Source organism: Sminthopsis crassicaudata, chromosome 1, assembly GCF_048593235.1.
Source record: "Sminthopsis crassicaudata isolate SCR6 chromosome 1, ASM4859323v1, whole genome shotgun sequence".
Lineage (NCBI taxonomy): Eukaryota > Metazoa > Chordata > Mammalia > Dasyuromorphia > Dasyuridae > Sminthopsis > Sminthopsis crassicaudata.
In genome coordinates this window covers 676,111,025-676,118,144 of record NC_133617.1, presented here as the reverse complement: position 1 = coordinate 676,118,144, position 7,120 = coordinate 676,111,025, and positions in this window count along the sequence as shown.

Below are 7,120 nucleotides of genomic sequence, written 5' to 3'. Positions count from 1 at the left end.
ATATCTTCACCCAAGAAAATGGCAATAATGAGACATCATACCAAAATGTGTGGGATACAGTCAAAGCAGTAATAAGGGGAAGCTATATATCTCTAGAGGCCTACTTGCATAAAATAGAGAAAGAGAAGGGCAACAAATTGGGCCTACAACTAAAATTGCTAGAAAAGGAACAAATTAAAAACCTCCAGACAAACACAAAACTTGACATTCTAAAAATAAAAGGTGAGATTAATAAAATTGAAAGTAAAAAAACCTATTGAATTAAGTAATAAAACTAAGTTGATTCTATGAAAAAACCAACAAAATAGACAAACAGTAAATCTGATTAAAAAAAGAAAAAGGAAAAGCAAATTGTTAGTCTTAAAAATGAAAAGGGAGAACTCGCCACTAATGAAGAGGAAATTAGAACAATAGTTAGGAGCTACTTTGCTCAACTTTATGCCAATAAATTCAATAACTTAAGTGAAATGGAAGAATACCTTCAAAAATATAGCTTGCCCAGATTAACAGAGGAAGAAGTAAATAGTCTAAATAGTCCCATTTCAGAAAAAGAAATAGACAATATCCTATAAGAATATGCTTGGAAAATGGCCCTTCCCACTATCCTGTGCTAGTCCAATCATTTGGTGTATACAGAGAATTGTAGGAGGGACTAGGAGGTGGAGAGAGACCAGCCAGACTCACTCTGGGCGGAAGAGGAAGAGGTGAGGTTGCATAGATTCTGCTTCCCTCCCCTTCACTTCAACTGCTAAAGACCAAGAATAAAGACTTTTGCTTATCCTGACTCTGGATGATTCTAAGGTATCCAGGGTGCTAACATGGTCGTCATAGAAAGTGACCTCAAAGGAGAAAGGATTGGAGTAACTTCCATAAAAGGACTGGAAGAAGGAACTAGGAATGTTTAAGCTAAAGCAGAAAGCTTAAGGAAGGAGATGATTATTATCTTCAAGTAATTTAGGGGATGACCTAACATATAAGCATAAAACTGTTTCAAAGTTCAACCAATGAAAATGAAATTTCAGCTTCATTTAAAGGAGAAGAAAAGCTGACAATAAGAGTTTTCCAAAAATAGAATCAATTTCTTTCAGGACACAATGAATTTCCCATCATTAGAGGTCATCAAGTAAAGGTTAGACTTGTCAAGGCAAGTATACAGGTGATTTTTCCTTCTGGTTGTTGTTAAGCCAAATGATCACAAGCCTTTTACAAATCTAATATATGTCTCAAATATATTAAATAGCATACAAGATAAGATTAGGAATAGAATCTTAGATTTGCACTAATAGTATTAGTATTATCTATAAATATAATACTCTGAATAATATGATCTCTCTATATAATCAGATAACTATTGTAGGGCCTTCAAGCTCTTATATCAGAGAGAAGTTTGAGATCTCCCTTCTAGGTTCGTGCTAATCAGTGCCTATATGCAATTATCCTTCAAAGAACATGATTTGATCTAGAGCATATCTTAATCCATCTAATAGTAAGATAAATTGAAAGAACCTCTCAGTAGGCCAAGTAATTTTCTAAGATAATTGATCATAAATGAAATTTTAATAAGCATTGGTTCAGGAAGTTTCTACTCCCAGAAGTTTCCTATAGCAATGAAATTAGATTGTTTTTTTTGCTATAGTTTTTTGACCATTGTATCACACAGTGATATTATAGAGTCATAGTGAACTTCCAAGTCACTAAAATACCCAAATTTCAGACATACTATCTTATCACACCTCCCAAATCTTATCTCTATGAAGTTGACTTTTTAACACAAATGTAAGACTATGTTTATCTCTATTAAATGTATTCCCATCAGATGTTGTCTAACATCCTAACTTGTCAAGAGACTGCTACAAAATTTTCTTTGGGGGCCAGAATTTCAAGTCAAAATCCTAAGCCTTTGAGCTATGTAACTGAGCTATCAACTGAAAAAAAATACTAGCATTCAAATTTCCATCTTGTACCACTAAATTACATTGACTTTTCTTCTATTCTTGTTTCTTCCTTCCTCTATTAACTATTGTACTTAGACACACAAGTAAGAATATTGAGTTCCAATTCCTGCTTTAACATTTAAAAGCCATTCTTTATATCCTGTCTCCAAGTTACCTTTCCATTCTGCCTTCATATTACTCCCCTTTAAGAACTCAAAACTCCAATCAAATTGGATCATTAGCCAAATTCAGTTTTCCATTTCCCAACTCCATGCATTCACAAATTATGAAAAATTCCTAGGAAAGATGCATTCCCTTATCAATTTAGAATCCTTATTCTCTTTCAAGGCTCAATCCAAGGCCAACTCCAGTCATCTTGATCTATATCTTAACACTGGATCCAAATGGTTCTGAAAGAAAAAGTGAGACTGATGACTTTGCACAGCCCTCCCTCACTTAAATCCTAGTCACTTGGATTCTTCTGTGGATTCCTCTCATTCTCTCTCTTTTTAACCTTTTGTGCTTTTGCTCCCCTCATTTGTCTTTTTACTATGTGTATTTACTTCTGTATTGTGTTTCTCCAGCAGGACTAAAGCAATTAAAGGTCAGAGACTAAGTTTGGGTTTTGTTTGGTTGATTGATTTGATTTGGTGGTTGGTTGGTTGTTTGTTTTGGTATCCCTGCCACCCAACACAATCTTTTCAAGTAGTATGTGTTTAATGTTTTTTGAAATACCATCTAGTAATATTAGGTCCTTCCATAGATCACAAATTCCATTTTGATTAAAAGATAGTGAGATGATGGAAGTTTCTCAGGAGCTTCTAACTTAGGACATCTGGAATCAAAAATAGCACTTAGTGAGAAGTAGCCTGGTGGTAATTTAACATAAAAGTAAGAAATGGCAATTCTGGAGAAACCAATCTAAGAGTTAATACCAACAACTTTGCAGTGAAATCGTAGATAGCAGCTTTGGAAACAGAGGTATTTAACTGGGACATAACTTTAGGAGTATGAGTTGTATGGACTACTAGTGTCCCTTCTCTTATGAGTGTCATGGGAATTTGTAGGAGAGTATGTCTTTGAATATATGTAGGAATTTTTTTTAATATAATTCACCTCATGATTCAGGTCTTCATTATGATGCAGTTTGAGTGGTCTCAATTCCTGGTGGTCAAGAGGTTAGTGACAATAAGAGAGTTGTTAAGAATCCCCTTTAAAATCAGCTGCAGGTTTACAAGTGAAAGAATTTACTCATTCCTGAATTATTAGTTACAAAATGAAAGTTTGTTGTTGGATAGAAATCAGTTTCTAGTGTGAAATGGAATTTTGGCACTGACAATGCTTTCTCAGTAGGCAGAAGGATTCTGGCGGCTGAGAGTGATAGAGATCTCAAGCTACGTAGGCCCATCTACAAAGACCTTAGTTGAGAGAAGCTGTTATATTGGGCATCTTGATGAGGGCTGGGACAGCCCGAGCAGATCAGACCAGGTTGGGGGGAGAGAGGGCTGGGACAGATCAGATCAGGACTCCTCAACTGAATGAGAATTTAGAATTTTTATAGGAGTTGATTCTCTCATCCTGAAAAGTCTGGGCTCTGATTCGACTCCTTGAAGCCTAAGAGATCCTGATCAAAGGGGACACAATCTCAGAGTGATAATCTTAAAGGGAACATAACTTATAGTAAAGGAAACAGTTCCCTCCTGCTTCAATTTCAGCAAGACCGATTCTAACACTATGCAACATTGTCTCTCTATCGAGCTACAGAGGTCCTAAAACCTAGTTCCTCTATTTTTGTTGTAAAGATCTTCATGTCTTCTGATTTCAATCACACCATTTTTTAATCTCTTTTGCTAAATCTTTATTCACATCTCGTAATCTCTTTGTGTTAACCATTACTGCCACCCCTAAAATTCTGCCCCTAGTTCTCTTTTCTCTCTCTAAATTGGTGACCTCATCCAATCTAATGGATTCCATTAGCTGTATATGGATAATTGCTCAAACTACATATCAATAGAATTCTAATCTCCCCTAAACTCCAAATCCATGTCACATTGTATTTTTGGACCACTTATACCTTGATATTAGCATGTCAAATTCAAAATCTCTAAAATGGAATTCATATCTTCCATCCTAACTTCATTTTATCTAAACTTCCTTATTAATAATGGTGATACAAGTCACCCAAGTTCATAACTTTAGAACCATCCTTAACTATTCCTTCTTCTTCACTCCAACCAATATCCAATCAGGTGGACATCTTGTCAATTCTATCTCTACTTGCCTTTCATCCTAATCTGTCTCCTTCTTCCTGTTCATAGAGCTACCATCCTAGTTAGTACATACTTCACAGGGTTCTTGTGGAGTTCAAGTGAGATAATACAGGTGAAGCACTTTGAAAATTTTAATACAGCATATAAATGTTAGGTGATTGTTATTTGTTGTGTTTGTTTCTTCATCACCTCTTATTCGAAGGATTGTAAAATCGTCCTTATTGATTTCCTTGATTTTAGTTTCTTCTCTTCTCATTCTATCCTCTGCTGCCAAATTATTATTCCAACAACACAGTTCTGACCATGTCCCTCCCCCTGAATCAGCAATCTTAAATAACTCCACATTGGCTCTATAACAAAATAAAAGCCCCTAATTCAGCAATTAAAACTTTATAATCTAACTTCACCCTTAAAGGCTTCTACCTCTTTATACACTATACATTCTAGCCAAACTTTCTTGACCAACACTATTTTCACCAGTTGGTAATGCTCTTACTTCCTAAATTAGTTCACATTTATTTATCATAAATATTGTTCGTAGAATTAAGATCAGATAATGTCACTTTTGTCTTTGTATTCATTAAGGGCAAGAAGGTTAATAATTTTTTTAATTGTCTGTTTCTGTCTTTGTTGTTTTACCATTATGTGTAGTTAGAAGTCTGTATTCAAATCCTAATAATTACCACAGTGGATAGAGGATGCCATCCAATATCTTTAAGTCTTTTTTCTTCATTTGTAATTAGACACCAAATGATCTCAAAGTCTTTTAAACCTCTAAATTCTATGATCACATAATAATGACCTCCAAATATTTTCTCTGAAAACATATCTCACTGACTTTTTATAGAACCTAATTTCCTGAAGTGACATTTTAAGGTACATCTTATCAATTTACTATTTCTTGAAGAAAACTTGAAATTAAAACTATCCATAATCATATGAAAAAATACTCTAAATCATTCTTGCTTAGAGAAATTTACATTAAAACAACTCTGAGATACACTTCACATCTATCAAGTTGACTGATATGATAGAAACAGAAAATGACAAATATTGGATTAGATGTGAGAAAATTGGATTCCTCAATTGAATGAGAATTTAGAATTTGTATTTCCAACCACTGTTGGAGTTGTGAATTAATCCAACCATTCTGGATTTGGAACTGTGCCCAAAGGGTTATAAAAATATGCATACTCTTCAACCCAGAAATACCACTCACTAAACTAAAAGGTCTATATACAAAAGAGATTTTTTAAAAGAAAGGAAAAAGACCTTTATGTTTAAAAGTATTTATAATAGCTCTTTTTATGGTGGCAAAGAATTGGAAATGGAGGAAGTGTACATCAATTAGGGAATAGTTAAACAAGTTGCAATATATGACTGTGATTTAATTTCATTATGCTATAAGAAATGATGAGCAGAGTGGGTTCAGAAAAACTGGAAAGACTTACCTGTACAGGATCAAACCTTTGAAAATCAGCAGACTGCTTTGGAGCACAAGTAACCAAAAAGACATAAAGCTAGCATCAAATAAAAGGATCTTATTTATTTCAACTCCATAACAAGGGTTCAAAATCTTTTTGTGTCATAGATTCCCTTGGCAGTTTAATAAAAACTTTTGAATTCTTTTCAGAATAATATTTTTTAATTAATAGAATAAATAGGACTACAAAGAAAACCAATTATAACAAAATGTGTGGCTTAGATTAAAATAATTCATTCAAATTCATGGACTCTTTGGGAGCTAGAGGAGTGAGGAAGGTAAAGAATAGATTCAAAATTATCTTTCAGAACTATCCATGCTGCTGACATCTGACCTGGTGATTTCCACCTGCCTTGAAGACAGAAGTTTACCCTGTTTCTTTAGCCTGCTTGAACTACTTCCCTTCCAGATTAATCTGCATTTGTCTTGCTTTCATACATAACTATGATCTGATAACCCAGTGCTACCATAGTACAAGCTATGACAATACTCTTATCTACTGTGCTATATATACACATTTGTATGAGTATGTATAATGTATGTATATATTCATTTATTTATTTTTTTATCTAAGAAGGCTAGAACTGCTGATATTTCCAGCAGTTTTATTTCCAATTTCCAAATAATTGCTATAATTATTTAAATACTTCTAACACATATAATTGCATCAGAGTCCTCCCTCATCTTTTATAGCTTGGATCATCTTCATGGATGGCTATATGTGGAAAAAAAAATCAAGCCCAGTAACAAACCTTCTGGTAAGCACTTCTGTCCTTGTTAGGCTTATTCCCAGATAAAAGACATACTCAAACCCTTTCCAACTTGGTCAGACTTAACAAAACTGGAACTTTACTGGCATATACTTTAAGGACACAAGGTCATGCCTCCATGCCATGATGATGCAATGAAAGAGTACTTTGCAAGATGTCATGAGCAATTCAGCCAAAGAAGGACAAAATGCATTCCAAAGTTCTGAAAGAACTAGTAGGAGTGATTAATAAGGTGCTATCATGATTTCTAAAACCCTTTGGAGAATAGAAGAGGTACCACAGCTTTCAAGATGGGCAAATGAGCCCATTTTCATAAAAAAGAAGGCAGGAAGAGGTAGAGCATAAAGCTGGCGAGCTTAAATTTGATCTCTGACAAAACTTTAGAATGAATTATTAGAGAGATAATATGTAGATATTTAGAAAAAGGAGCAATGATAAATAAAGCAAAAAATTACTTCATTTAAAAAAAGATAATGCTAAATTAATGTAGCTTCCTTCTTTAACAATGTTGTTAAATTGGTACACTATAAGAATAATCTACATAAAGTAGGTCTTAATTTTAGCAATATATATGATAAACTTTTTCATGCTATTATTATGGATTAAATGATAATACAGTTTGGCTGAGTCAGAGATAGTAGAGTGACCAAACTCAAAGAGCAG